The 15,583-nt window shown below is 41.8% G+C and overlaps 1 protein-coding gene across 3 annotated transcripts in view; it reads left to right on the forward strand.

The window, feature by feature from the left end:
* The window catches only part of LOC143273264 (transmembrane protein 184C-like), a 44,581-nt gene that overhangs the window by 8,996 nt on the left and 20,002 nt on the right, over positions 1–15,583 (forward strand). Inside the window, exons 1-6 of one of the 3 annotated variants that reach the window (XR_013051192.1) lie at positions 1,870–2,060; positions 5,266–5,396; positions 5,488–5,524; positions 7,581–7,786; positions 8,766–8,964; positions 9,707–13,264. The gene's annotated coding sequence lies outside the window, so the exon portion shown is untranslated. Of the gene's footprint in view, positions 1–1,869; positions 2,061–5,265; positions 5,397–5,487; positions 5,525–7,580; positions 7,787–8,765; positions 8,965–9,706; positions 13,265–15,583 lie in introns of those variants that run through there. The other 2 variants (XM_076571829.1, XM_076571828.1) reach the window with 2 other exon arrangements.

Raw genomic sequence — 15,583 nt, forward strand, 5'->3', positions numbered from 1 at the left:
AAAAACAAATGCAGTCACATCTGCATCTGACACCTTTGTCTCTTCATTGCCTTGGTTTTCAATAATGGCTCTTAATGGTTCAAGAATTTTAGCTTTTTGAGAAACTCACAGTCTAAGGAAAACAGACAAACATTTAATGGCTGTAACAAAACATGAAGTATGGTGCTAGAGCATTTGAGACAGATTTCAGAAATTATGTTAAAAAGGTTTCCATGAGAAAGAATGGGGAAGATGACTGTAGGCAGCAATGGGTGTGTGGCTGAACATACAGAAACAGCCCTGTTAGACTGTCATTTCCAGAAGTAAACAGTAAAGACATTTGGTTATAGAACTTTAACAATACACAAGGTATTCACTAATGATTAGGAATTCCCCCTAACCAGCTATTTTAGTTTCAACCAAACAAAATTTGTAGTGCCCCTTTAAGGAAAGTTGCGAAATAGAGATCATGGAGGAATAGGGGAAAGATTGTGGAAGTCAGTCTCCAGGCTCTGGGTCACAGTGTGACAAGGATACGCTATTCCATCTGTATCTCTGGGAGACTCGGGACCACAGCATTTTGCCCACATGGCCAAAAGGCAGAATTTCCCTGGTTGCAGATGATGACAAACCAAATATTTAAACATCAAGCAGACTCCAAGGTCAGAGAAAACAGCTAATGTTTGGGCAAATCAATCACTTGAAACTTCTCATCTGTGAAACAGAAAACTGCCTGTCTCTCGGTCCTTTTGTGCAGATCAGCTTATAGTGTTGCTACATGACCACACATGTTCAGCAGCCAAGCAAGAGGCTTAGTCACCCCTTATGTCCTACATAATCCCTGCGCTGCATGGCGGTGTAATTTACACAGTGTGATCACGCAGTCCATGTGCATGCATGGCACAGCTCCTAAGCCCATATGTGCACGTGCGGGGGCATCCATAAAAAGCAGGTCACAGACTCCTCCCCCCTTCTCCTTCTTCCTCTCTCTCCATACACAACCTCCCATAGGCCTAAAGCACATTCCCCTCTGTTCCTTCTCCTAATAAACTCCTACGGTGGGTTTTGTCATACCTCCTGGCTTTTCTCTCGTAGTAAACAGTGCTGATTAATGAATAACACAGCACCACATAAAACTAACCCTTGTAGGTAAAGAACGTAGGACGCTGTTTGATTTCAGAAAATGATAGAGGCCATATATATTCACGTGTCTAATTGAGACACAGATGTTTGCTTGCTCCCTTGATTTAGAGAGACCTTATGATCCCATTTGCCATTTGTTTGCTCTGCAAACCTATACAGCTAAAAGCTTTGAGTGCACAGAATATGGTGTCAGAATGCCAACCTTTTCAATTCTAAATGAGTAGGACTTTTTAACACAAGTTCCAAATGTGAACATTTCATATTGGCAATTACTTCCAAATAAGCAATGTTTTAGAATGATTCTTCTACTCGGTTCAGAATTATGCAGTGAAACCCCTCCTGAGGGCTCTAAACTTTAACAAATGACTGAAATCTAAGCAAAGGTTTCCTATTCTGTGTTTTTCCAGCCAGTTTCTAATTCCATCCTTAAAGACAACCAGGGAGCCTTTTCAGAAAAAAAGCCTGTCTCAAGTTCTGCTCTGTCCCTCACTAAGGCTTTCCTTTAGATGGAACAAAGTCTCAAAAATGCAGCACGTGTTTCTGAACCGTCCCCAGTCCCTACAACTTCCGGAATCCTCCTCATGATCCACTAAGACCAGCCAAGTTAGGGAAGCCAACAAACCTCCACTATCCTCCTCTGCATCCCTCCCACCACGCCCTTCAGTTACCTTGGTTACAGTCACGCCCTCCTCCGTAGCTGCCCAATCATAAAGGTCTGACGTCTGACTTCACAGAAAACAGCTAAAGAAGAGAAAGTGTCAAAATCTTGATTTGGTTCATTTTCTTGGCTGTTCAGTGATTTTTCACTGATGAAAATGGCCTGTGCGAGCAATAGGAAAAACTGGAGGCGATGGAAACAACCCCTGGTCATACTCATTTATATCATTAGCATCCTGAACTTGGTTACCTTCAGTATTTTGAAATATCACAATGTGAAGGTAAGAGGGTCCAGCACCTTTACCCTTTCTTAGTCTGTTTGGCAGGATCCCTTTGTCAGCCTTTAATGCTTGGGGGGTCAGAAAAACATTTCATCTCTGAACATTAAACAGACCCGTCTGATTTCACTTTGCCGCTACAAGTGCAGGTGGAACCTGGTGGAGAAAAACAGTTAACGTTGCTGCTTAGAATGCTTCGCCAGTACCCATCAGTTCCCAGAAAACTATTCTTGCCGGGCGTTGGTGGGGCACGCCTTTAATCCCAGCACTCGGGAGGCAGAGCCAGGCGGATCTCTGTGAGTTCGAGGCCAGCCTGGGCTACCAAGTGAGCTCCAGGAAAGGCACAAAGCTACACAGAGAAACCCTGTCTCCAAAAACAAAAAAACAAAAAAACAAAAAAACAAAAAAAAACAAAAAAACAAAAACAAAACAAAACAAAAAAAAATATTCTTGAAATCACATCTGCTGTGCAGATACTGGGCTTGACCAGATCAGATAAACTACCTTGAAAGCTACGTTCTGGATTTTATAAGCTTTTAGCCTGCTTCCTGGAACGAAAGGATTCCCGTTAGTTGGACTTTGCTAATTGTTTTTATGTTGGAAGTTCCATCTTTTGTTTCTTTCTTTAATGAGATAAAGTCTCATGTAGACCAGGCTGTTTTGGAACTTGCTTTGTAGCCTAGGATGGTTCTCCAACCTCCACATTCTCAGGGCTTCTGTTTATTCAACACTGAGGATGGAACCCAGGGCTTTGAGCACTTGAGGCAAGCAAGCATTCTACCAACTGAGCTACGTTCGCCCCTTGAAGTTACTCCTCAGTCAAAACAAAAGTTTCACAAAAGTTCCTCGTGTATTTATTTCTTTTTTTTTTTTTTTATGTATTTGGTGTTGGTGTATTCATGGGATGGCCCACTTGTGGAGGCCAGAGCACGGGCCAGTTAGGGGAGTTGTTCTTTCCTTCCATCATGAGTGCTGAGTGAGGACTGAGCTCAAGAGATCAGTGCAGTGTTGGAGGCAAGCCCCTTACCTGAGTCATCTCTCCAGCTGCCTTTTGTTACTTGTTGATGTCACAACATGACGTCATGTGACATTACTAAAGTATTACAAGCTGGATACCTAACATATCCGTAATATATGTATAAAATGAACTTAGAATTATTAATAATAATAACTGGAATGTACTTTATTATTTTAGAAGAGTTATGACATACCATGTACATGACCCCCCCTTTTGAGTGTGGAAAATATTTTAGTTAAACAATATGTCCAAACGTGTCTGGAGGGTCATTTTGTTCACTAAACTTTTGTTGGCTTTTCTTATTATAGTCCACATAGTTATTTAAGACTCTTATAATATAACATTAAGTATTTCTCATTTGTTAAGTTTTTTGCCATTTAAAATATATCCCCCCAAATTTAGGTATAGCAATCGTAATATAAATATAATTTCCTCACTTAGTATATTCCTTGGAGTACTTAATTCACTTAGTATTCTCTTAGTTGTGAGCTTCAAGCGTAGTTTGAAAGTGCCATGAACCTTTAAGACCAATTCTAATCTGCAGTGTAAACTGCTAACACCCCAAGTTGAGTCCCTCAAGTTCTGACAGGGATGTTTAATGGAGGATGTGCGGGTGAGCCTGTCAAAAAATGCACTTGGATATGCAAGTCTGGACCTCAGAACAGTTTCAATTGCAGGTACACGTCTTGTTTAATCTACTCTCTGCCATAATAAAGGGCCGTGGAGACGGCTCAGCAGGTGGAGCAATAACCAGGAAACCCGACCACTTGAGTTCCCTCTCTGTGACCCACCTGACTGGCATCTATGGCAAGATGGGAGGTGGACACGGAATTGCCTGGAAGCTCGCCAGCCAGCTGCCTCCACTCTGCAGCACAGCAGCAGAAACAGGAGACGCCCTGGTTCCTAAGCTGGAAGGAGAGCTGACTCCCCAGAGCTGACCTCTGACCTCCACACCTGCACACCTGCACTCACACACACAGAAGCACATGTGTATACCATGAACTGAGTGCCTTCAGCAGGAATTTGTGTTTTCAGTCTTGAAAACTATTTTGGAGTCAGATATCATGGGGACCAGAGGGTTGCTGTCTAGGGAAGGTACTCTCAGGTTGCAGATGGCCATGCCCTTGCTGAATCCTCAGGTGGTTGAACGATCTCATTTTGAGATCGCCAGCCCTATGAGACTATGACCTCATTTCACCTAAGTCACTTCCCATCAGCCTTATCTCCAAATATGGCCGTTTGCAATAGGGGTTAAGTTCCGACCTCTAAAGGGGAGCACACCTAGGTACTAATGGTCGGACTTTAGACAGTGTCCGCAGTTAAAGAATGCTTGAGATCAAGGACACAGAGAAGGAGCAGCAAGGGACCTGGCACCAGCATTTCCCAGGAATTCACAAGGAACCAATGAAGTGAATGCCTGGGAGGAGGGTCTCGAGGGGACATTCTGAATAGTGTGCACTGTTGCCAACCTGCCTGTCACTCTTCACAAGTAGAAAGGTCAGTGGGAGCTTAGTGATCACTGAAGCTGGGAGGACCAAACGCAGAACAGAATTGTTGAAGTACGAATGTGTGGTGAAAACTTAGAATCCGCAGAATATATGAGTTTTGAAGATTTTGACTCCGAAGGAGCCGAGAAATGATAGCACAATAGGTGGAGGGGACTGAGGAGATCAAGGAAAGGTTTTGTTTTTGTGTTCAAGGTTAGAGGCTTAACTGGAGCATTTCCTCAAAATAGCTCATAAACAGCAAACAAGAATCAGATACAGAAAGCAAATAACACACTAGGAATGGGCAGAGATACTATGCAAATATTCTTTTTGTTTGTCTTTGAGGAGAAGGATGAGGAGGAGGGTTCTTTTGTCAGGCTGTCCTGGAGCTCACAGAGACCCTTCTGCCTCTCAAGTTACTGGGACTAAAGGTGTGTGCTACCACACTCTGTAACTCCAGCCCCAAGGAATCTAGCACCCTCTTCTGACCTCAGCAGGTACCCACACTCACACATGCACATATTCACACACAGACACACACATACATAGAATTTTTTAAAAAGTAAATCTGTTTTTAATTGCTACTAATTATTTGGGAAATACCAAGCAGTATCAGTAATCTAATGAAAATTTAAGACAAAAATATTGATCTTTATAGTTTTAATATCAGAATCTAAACCAATGTGTTCTTTTGTTTTTCAAGGTTGGAATACATGCTAAAGCATGGCTTATTGCTGGTATCTTTATGCTGTTGACGGTACATGTGTCCTTCTGGGGGATTCTGCAACACTTGATGCATTACACACAACCCAAACTTCAAAAACCTATTATGAGGTCAAATCTTAATGTATCTGCTATTACTACTATTGACTGACTTAAATCATAAAGATGATATTAAGTGTTTTTTATGTTTTACTTTCTGTAGGATTCTTTGGATGGTCCCAATATACAGTTTAGATAGTGTAAGTATATTTTATTGTATTTCGTTAAGAATTCTTGGGCTGGAGAGATGGCTCAGTGGTAAGGAGTACTTTTCTCTTCTAGAGGACCCAGGTTCAATTTCCAGCACCCACATGGCAGCTCACAACTATAACTCCAGTCCCAGGGAATCCAATTTCTGATCTCTGTAGGCACCAGGCATGAACATAGCACATATGCATTAAAGTAGACAAAATACTCATGCACATAAAATAATAAAGTAAATAAATCTTTTTAAAAAATCTTTTATGACACCTTTTTTTTTTTCTGGTTTTTTTGAAACAGGGTTTTTCCATGTAGCCCTGGCTGTCCTGGAACTCATACTGTAGACCAGGCTGGCTTCATACTCAGAGACCCACCTTCCTCTGTCTCCCCAGTGAGTGCTGGGATTAAAGGCGTGTGCCACCACCACCTTGCTTCTTTTCTGACACAACTATGCTTACTAAAGAATGCTTAATTGCCAGGCAGTGGTGTTGCATGCCTTTAATCCCAGCACTCGGGAGGCAGAGCCAGGTGGATCTCTGTGAGTTCGAGGCCAGCCTGGTCTACAGAGTGAGATGCAGAAAAGGCACCAAAACTACACCCTGTCTCCGGGAAAAAAAAAAATCTTAATAAAGTAATAAACACATAATATTGACTTTTAAAAAGAGATTAATAGTGAAATTTTTCATAGTTTTTTGTGGGTTTTTTGTTTTGGTTTTGGTTTTTTGGTTTTCGGTTTTTTTTGAGACAGGGTTTCTCTGTGTAGCTCTAGCTGTCCTGGAACTAACCCTGGAGACCAGGCTGGACTCAAACTCAGAGATCCACCTGCCTCTGCCACCTGAGTGCTGGGATCAAAGGTGTGCACCATCACAACCCAGCTTTTTCTTTCTTTCTGTTTTTACTTATTATTTGTCTTTATATTTTTGAGATAGAGTCTCACTACGTAGATCTGGCTGTCCTGGAACTCACTATGTAGAGCAGGTTGGGCCCGAACTCACAGAGAGCCCCCTGCCTCTGTCTCCCGAGTGTTGGGATTAAAGACGTGCGCCACTGCAACTGGCCAAGTTCACATGTTGTTAGTGTTGGTGAGGAAGATAATATAATGAAAAATGCAGATGTTTCAGACATTTTTTAAATATATATTATATATATTTATTTATTATATATTCAGTGTAATGTCTGCATGTATCCCTGCAGGCCAGAAGAGGGACCAGATCTCATTACAGATGGTTGTGAGCCACCATGTGGTTGCTGGGAATTGAACTCAGGACCTCTGGAAGAGCAGTGTTCTTAACCCCTGAGCCATCTCTCCGGCCCTGTTTCAGACATTTTAATGTGTAGCTGTTTTCTTTGCTCAGTTGCTTAAATTTAAGATTAGTGGCTCTTAGTCTTTTAAATAATGAAATATTGTAATTACCCTCCTCAATAAGTAGCCACAAGAGAATACTTTCCCACCCCAGGCATCAAAATGTGCTGATGCTCTGTTCCCTTATATAGAATGGTTAGCATCAGCATATGGACTAGTGTGTCTCCCCTGTCCTTACGGTCAGCTCTAGATGGCTTATGACACCTGATAGAATATCAGTGTCATACGCAGGTAAGGGGACCTCTGGGAGTTCGAGGCCAGCCTTGTCTGTATAATGAGTTCCAGAATGCAGACCTGGGGTTAGGGGCTGTTACAAATATATCTCTTCCAGGGCTGGCTGAACCCATAGATGCAGATTCTCATAAGGATGCTGATAGTTCGCTATCATGCTTTTTAGTTATTGTCTTTTATTTGTACACCACCCCACCCCAAAAAAAGAAAATAAAAGGAAAAAACACTTTCCACAGTAGACACAACTAAAGAAAATGGCTTTAGCCAGGTGTGGTGTTGCATCCCTTTAATCCCATCACTCAGGTGGAACTCTTAAGTTGGAGGTCAGCCTGGTGGACATAGTAAGTTCCAGGACATCCAGGTTACATAGACCCTATCTGGAAAGAAAAAAGGAAAAAATGCCTTCAGTAGCATTTTCTGAATCAGTAGCATTTCTCTTTAACATCTGTGCTTTTCCATAGTGGTTGGCCTTAAAATTCCCCCAAGTTGGAATCTATGCCGATACCTGGAGAGACTGTTATGAAGCTTACACCATTTATAACTTTATGATCTTCCTGACCAATTATTTAACAATTCGGATCCCAAATGTAATGTTATACCTGGAAGCAAAAGATCAGGAACAGCATCTCATTCCACTCTGCTGCTGTCCGCCGTGGGCGATGGGAGAGTAAGTGTGTTTGGTTTTAACGGGCCTCTGTGTGGGTCTGAAATATCAGTCAGCTCTCTGCAAGGGGCGGGGACAGTAGGCAGAGCTCTTACCCTACGTAGCACATAATACAGTTTGAAAGATAATAAAATACATTATTACAATGTACATGTTGAAAGATAATAAAATACATTATTACAATGTACATGTTGAGAGGGGTTTTGTTGTTGTTTTTTTTTAATTTTTTTACATTGCTTACCACAATAGAAAAGTTCATCAATGTATTAGGAAATATTTAATCAGCATCTTTTTTTCAGTTGGGAACTGGAGCCTAAATGATTGTGCACGTGATCATACAGCTAATTGTCTTGTACTCGTCTCCCTGTTGAGACAAAGTCACTGACAAAAGCAACTTAGGAACACAGTTGAGGGTGCAGTCCCTTATGGTGGGAAAGGCACGTGGCAGGTGCATGATGTCATACTGCATCTGCTGTCAGGAAGCAGAGAGAAAAGCCAGAACTCAGCTCACTGCCTCGTGTTCAGTCCAGGGCCCCAGCCTGTGGATCGCTGCCCACCCTCAGGGTAGTTTGCCTGTCCCAGGAAATCTTTCTGTAAACACATTCACCAGGAAGCTGCATCCTAAATGTCAATGCTTTATACACGTGCGTGTGCACAAGCTCACAGTTCATTTGTGCCTCCGTTTTTCTCCTGTGTTAGTTAGAGCCATCACTATCAGTTCTATCAGCAAAGCTCCTGAGATAATCGGTTTTATTTGACTCACAGACTCAGTTCATTTGGTCCTGTTGATTTGCAGTGTATCATGGCAAGAGTGGGAAACAGGAAAAGACCAAGGTCCCAGAACCTTCTTCTGTTCCTTCTGTTCTGTGTTGCACTATAGTGGAGCTGAAGGGAGGCTTTAGGAGATAAAGTGATTAAATAATTTCAAAGTGGTCTTCAGATTTCCGTGTTGCCACCACATTCTTACCCTACTATCATTTAGGAGAACGAAATTGGCAGAATTCAATATAATTAGTGTCAGCTGTCAACGTGATTTTAATTTGGAGGCTTTGCGATGTTCTGATGCCACTGAATAGTTGAGATGTTATGTTCTCTTTCTTCTGCGGAATGCTGCTCTTTCGATGCAAACTGGGAGTGCTGCAGTACACTGTGATCAGACCAATTATCAGTTTTATAACATTGTAAGTATGGCATTCCTTTAGCTTTTTTTAAATCTTTATGATACATAACTGGAAATATAGCTCAGTTGATAAGAGTGTTTGCCTTGTATGCACAAAGCCCTGGGTTTAATTCTCAACATGACAGAAAACAAGTGTAGTGATTCATGGCAAATAATCCTAGCACTTGAAGGTAGAGGCAGGAGAATTGCGAGTTTAAGGCCAGACTGGGCCCTGTCTTAAAAAAACAGTTGATGTTCTTAAATGGAAAAAACAAGTAGAAGAACAATGTTGATTAATAGTGTAAATACATATATAAAAGCCGGACTCTATTATGATGAACAATGCAAAGGATTGCCATGATTTTCACATTCTTTGAGAGCAGAATGTACAACACATCAGAAAAACCAAAATTAGGCTTACTAAAGTAAACAGACTTACTGAAGTAAACAGACTTTACTAAAGTAAACAGACTCTAAATTTTAAGTGTTGCTACCACTACACCTTAAGAACGTGTTCAGGACTGGAGAGCACTCAGTGGAGCACTCAGTGTTAAGAGCCCTTGGTACTCTTGCAGAGGTTTAGTGAAATCTAGTTCCAGAGTATCCAGTGCCCTCTTCTGGTCACCAAGGGCATTGCATGCACATTGTGCACACGTATACATGCAGGTAAGACATTTGTATGCATAAAATAAGTCTCTAAAGGGTACATATTAAGATACTGGTTTACTTGGTCAGTCATAAAGTTTATTCTTGCCATTTTTAAGGATATGTGAAATGGTTGGTGTCTACGATGAAGGGAAATTTGGTTTCTCCAATGCAAGGACTTACTTGGTTATAATAAATAATTTGTCAGAACTGGTAAGTAAATCATCATTCTTCTCAATTGTACTAAATTTGTTTCTGTTGCTAAATATTATCAGACACTATTTCTTGAGGAAAAAATTACCTTTTAATTTGTACATGGAACTTGAAACAGCTTTAATATATACCTTTATACAATATAGAAGTACAGTAATATGTTCATGAATGATTTGGTGACTTACGTGCAGAGCTGTTTGCTCTTGTGACCACACAGCCTTGTGAGGATAAGCATGGTGTGCCTTCTAAATAAACAAAACAATGCAATAGACCTATTCATTAAGAGGGAAAAAGTCTAATTGGCATGAGAGGAGAGAGTTTAAATAAAAATGGAAGAGTTCACCAGGTGGTGGAGGCTCACACCTTAATTGGGAGGCAGGGGCAGGCAGATCTCTGAGTTTGAGGCCATCTGGTCTACAGATTGATTTCCAGGACAGCCATGGCTACACAGAGAAACCCTGTCTCAAAAGACCAAATAAATAAACAAACAAAACAGCAAGAATTTAAATCTCTGATCTATATTTAGAATTAAAGGAAAATTAAAAATGACTTTTCTTTCCCCCCCAAAAAATGAGTGTTGTTCTAGGAACTGAAAGGCTCTCTTAAGCTGATGTGTATTTCATCTAAAGTCTTTGGATAGTGCTTTTTACAGAATAGTAACAAACACTTCTAATACATAAATTATTAGAAGTTTATGATGGAGCCAAGCATGGCATTGCATGCCTTTAATCCCAGAATTTGGGGAGCAGAGGCAGGCAGATCTCTAAGTTTGAGGCCAGCCTGATCTACAAAGTGAGTTCCAGGACAGCCAGGGCTACACAGAGAAACCCTTTCTCAAAACACCAAAAAAAAAAGAAGGAAGGAAGGAAGGAAGGAAGGAAGGAAGGAAGGAAGGAAGGAAGGAAGGAAGGAAGGAAGGAAGGAAGGAAGGACATCTTCAATATAAAGCAGAGCCTTTATGAGTGAGCAAATTCAAATGAAAAACTCACTATCTCTGATTTCTCTGTTGCTGTCTAGAAGTTTCACCAAAAATGAATTCCAGCTCAAAAACAAATGCAGTCACATCTGCATCTGACACCTTTGTCTCTTCATTGCCTTGGTTTTCAATAATGGCTCTTAATGGTTCAAGAATTTTAGCTTTTTGAGAAACTCACAGTCTAAGGAAAACAGACAAACATTTAATGGCTGTAACAAAACATGAAGTATGGTGCTAGAGCATTTGAGACAGATTTCAGAAATTATGTTAAAAAGGTTTCCATGAGAAAGAATGGGGAAGATGACTGTAGGCAGCAATGGGTGTGTGGCTGAACATACAGAAACAGCCCTGTTAGACTGTCATTTCCAGAAGTAAACAGTAAAGACATTTGGTTATAGAACTTTAACAATACACAAGGTATTCACTAATGATTAGGAATTCCCCCTAACCAGCTATTTTAGTTTCAACCAAACAAAATTTGTAGTGCCCCTTTAAGGAAAGTTGCGAAATAGAGATCATGGGGGAATAGGGGAAAGATTGTGGAAGTCAGTCTCCAGGCTCTGGGTCACAGTGTGACAAGGATACGCTATTCCATCTGTATCTCTGGGAGACTCGGGACCACAGCATTTTGCCCACATGGCCAAAAGGCAGAATTTCCCTGGTTGCAGATGATGACAAACCAAATATTTAAACATCAAGCAGACTCCAAGGTCAGAGAAAACAGCTAATGTTTGGGCAAATCAATCACTTGAAACTTCTCATCTGTGAAACAGAAAACTGCCTGTCTCTCGGTCCTTTTGTGCAGATCAGCTTATAGTGTTGCTACATGACCACACATGTTCAGCAGCCAAGCAAGAGGCTTAGTCACCCCTTATGTCCTACATAATCCCTGCGCTGCATGGCGGTGTAATTTACACAGTGTGATCACGCAGTCCATGTGCATGCATGGCACAGCTCCTAAGCCCATATGTGCACGTGCGGGGGCATCCATAAAAAGCAGGTCACAGACTCCTCCCCCCTTCTCCTTCTTCCTCTCTCTCCATACACAACCTCCCATAGGCCTAAAGCACATTCCCCTCTGTTCCTTCTCCTAATAAACTCCTACGGTGGGTTTTGTCATACCTCCTGGCTTTTCTCTCGTAGTAAACAGTGCTGCTTAATGAATAACACAGCACCACATAAAACTAACCCTTGTAGGTAAAGAACGTAGGACGGTGTTTGATTTCAGAAAATGATAGAGGACATATATATTCACGTGTCTAATTGAGACACAGATGTTTGCTTGCTCCCTTGATTTAGAGAGACCTTATGATCCCATTTGCCATTTGTTTGCTCTGCAAACCTATACAGCTAAAAGCTTTGAGTGCACAGAATATGGTGTCAGAATGCCAACCTTTTCGATTCTAAGTGAGTAGGACTTTTTAACACAAGTTCCAAATGTGAACATTTCATATTGGCAATTACTTCCAAATAAGCAATGTTTTAGAATGATTCTTCTACTCGGTTCAGAATTATGCAGTGAAACCCCTCCTGAGGGCTCTAAACTTTAACAAATGACTGAAATCTAAGCAAAGGTTTCCTATTCTGTGTTTTTCCAGCCAGTTTCTAATTCCATCCTTAAAGACAACCAGGGAGCCTTTTCAGAAAAAAAGCCTGTCTCAAGTTCTGCTCTGTCCCTCACTAAGGCTTTCCTTTAGATGGAACAAAGTCTCAAAAATGCAGCACGTGTTTCTGAACCGTCCCCAGTCCCTACAACTTCCGGAATCCTCCTCATGATCCACTAAGACCAGCCAAGTTAGGGAAGCCAACAAACCTCCACTATCCTCCTCTGCATCCCTCCCACCACGCCCTTCAGTTACCTTGGTTACAGTCATGCCCTCCTCCGTAGCTGCCCAATCATAAAGGTCTGACGTCTGACTTCACAGAAAACAGCTAAAGAAGAGAAAGTGTCAAAATCTTGATTTGGTTCATTTTCTTGGCTGTTCAGTGATTTTTCACTGATGAAAATGGCCTGTGCGAGCAATAGGAAAAACTGGAGGCGATGGATCCAACCCCTGGTCATACTCATTTATATCATTAGCATCCTGAACTTGGTTACCTTCAGTATTTTGAATTATCACAATGTGAAGGTAAGAGGGTCCAGCACCTTTACCCTTTCTTAGTCTGTTTGGCAGGATCCCTTTGTCAGCCTTTAATGCTTGGGGGGTCAGAAAAACATTTCATCTCTGAACATTAAACAGACCCGTCTGATTTCACTTTGCCGCTACAAGTGCAGGTGGAACCTGGTGGAGAAAAACAGTTAACGTTGCTGCTTAGAATGCTTCGCCAGTACCCATCAGTTCCCAGAAAACTATTCTTGCCGGGCGTTGGTGGGGCACGCCTTTAATCCCAGCACTCGGGAGGCAGAGCCAGGCGGATCTCTGTGAGTTCGAGGCCAGCCTGGGCTACCAAGTGAGCTCCAGGAAAGGCGCAAAGCTACACAGAGAAACCCTGTCTCGAAAAACAAAAAAACAAAAAAACAAAAAAACAAAAAAAAAAAAAAAAAAAAAAAAAAACCTGTTCTTGAAATCACATCTGCTGTGCAGATACTGGGCTTGACCAGATCAGATAAACTACCTTGAAAGCTACGTTCTGGATTTTATAAGCTTTTAGCCTGCTTCCTGGAACGAAAGGATTCCCGTTAGTTGGACTTTGCTAATTGTTTTTATGTTGGAAGTTCCATCTTTTGTTTCTTTCTTTAATGAGATAAAGTCTCATGTAGACCAGGCTGTTTTGGAACTTGCTTTGTAGCCTAGGATGGTTCTCCAACCTCCACATTCTCAGGGCTTCTGTTTATTCAACACTGAGGATGGAACCCAGGGCTTTGAGCACTTGAGGCAAGCAAGCATTCTACCAACTGAGCTACGTTCGCCCCTTGAAGTTACTCCTCAGTCAAAACAAAAGTTTTACAAAAGTTCCTCGTGTATTTGTTTCTTTTTTTTTTTTATGTATTTGGTGTTGGTGTATTCATGGGATGGCCCACTTGTGGAGGCCAGAGCACGGGCCAGTTAGGGGAGTTGTTCTTTCCTTCCATCATGAGTGCTGAGTGAGGACTGAGCTCAAGAGATCAGTGCAGTGTTGGAGGCAAGCCCCTTACCTGAGTCATCTCTCCAGCTGCCTTTTGTTACTTGTTGATGTCACAACATGACGTCATGTGACATTACTAAAGTATTACAAGCTGGATACCTAACATATCCGTAATATATGTATAAAATGAACTTAGAATTATTAATAATAATAACTGGAAAGTACTTTATTATTTTAGAAGAGTTATGACATACCATGTACATGACCCCCCCTTTTGAGTGTGGAAAATATTTTAGTTAAACAATATGTCCAAACGTGTCTGGAGGGTCATTTTGTTCACTAAACTTTTGTTGGCTTTTCTTATTATAGTCCACATAGTTATTTAAGACTCTTATAATATAACATTAAGTATTTCTCATTTGTTAAGTTTTTTGCCATTTAAAATATATCCACCCAAATTTAGGTATAGCAATCGTAATATAAATATAATTTCCTCACTTAGTATATTCCTTGGAGTACTTAATTCACTTAGTATTCTCTTAGTTGTGAGCTTCAAGCGTAGTTTGAAAGTGCCATGAACCTTTAAGACCAATTCTAATCTGCAGTGTAAACTGCTAACACCCCAAGTTGAGTCCCTCAAGTTCTGACAGGGATGTTTAATGGAGGATGTGCGGGTGAGCCTGTCAAAAAATGCACTTGGATATGCAAGTCTGGACCTCAGAACAGTTTCAATTGCAGGTACACGTCTTGTTTAATCTACTCTCTGCCATAATAAAGGGCCGTGGAGACAGCTCAGCAGGTGGAGCAATAACCAGGAAACCCGACCACTTGAGTTCCCTCTCTGTGACCCACCTGACTGGCATCTATGGCAAGATGGGAGGTGGACACGGAATTGCCTGGAAGCTCGCCAGCCAGCTGCCTCCACTCTGCAGCACAGCAGCAGAAACAGGAGACGCCCTGGTTCCTAAGCTGGAAGGAGAGCTGACTCCCCAGAGCTGACCTCTGACCTCCACACCTGCACACCTGCACTCACACACACAGAAGCACATGTGTATACCATGAACTGAGTGCCTTCAGCAGGAATTTGTGTTTTCAGTCTTGAAAACTATTTTGGAGTCAGATATCATGGGGACCAGAGGGTTGCTGTCTAGGGAAGGTACTCTCAGGTTGCAGATGGCCATGCCCTTGCTGAATCCTCAGGTGGTTGAACGATCTCATTTTGAGATCGCCAGCCCTATGAGACTATGACCTCATTTCACCTAAGTCACTTCCCATCAGCCTTATCTCCAAATATGGCCGTTTGCAATAGGGGTTAAGTTCCGACCTCTAAAGGGGAGCACACCTAGGTACTAATGGTCGGACTTTAGACAGTGTCCGCAGTTAAAGAATGCTTGAGATCAAGGACACAGAGAAGGAGCAGCAAGGGACCTGGCACCAGCATTTCCCAGGAATTCACAAGGAACCGATGAAGTGAATGCCCGGGAGGAGGGTCTCGAGGGGACATTCTGAATAGTGTGCACTGTTGCCAACCTGCCTGTCACTCTTCACAAGTAGAAAGGTCAGTGGGAGCTTAGTGATCACTGAAGCTGGGAGGACCAAACGCAGAACAGAATTGTTGAAGTACGAATGTGTGGTGAAAACTTAGAATCCGCAGAATATATGAGTTTTGAAGATTTTGACTCCGAAGGAGCCGAGAAATGATAGCACAATAGGTGGAGGGGACTGAGGAGATCAAGGAAAG

This window comes from Peromyscus maniculatus, chromosome 5 (assembly GCF_049852395.1).
Source record: "Peromyscus maniculatus bairdii isolate BWxNUB_F1_BW_parent chromosome 5, HU_Pman_BW_mat_3.1, whole genome shotgun sequence".
Taxonomy (NCBI): Eukaryota; Metazoa; Chordata; class Mammalia; order Rodentia; family Cricetidae; genus Peromyscus; species Peromyscus maniculatus.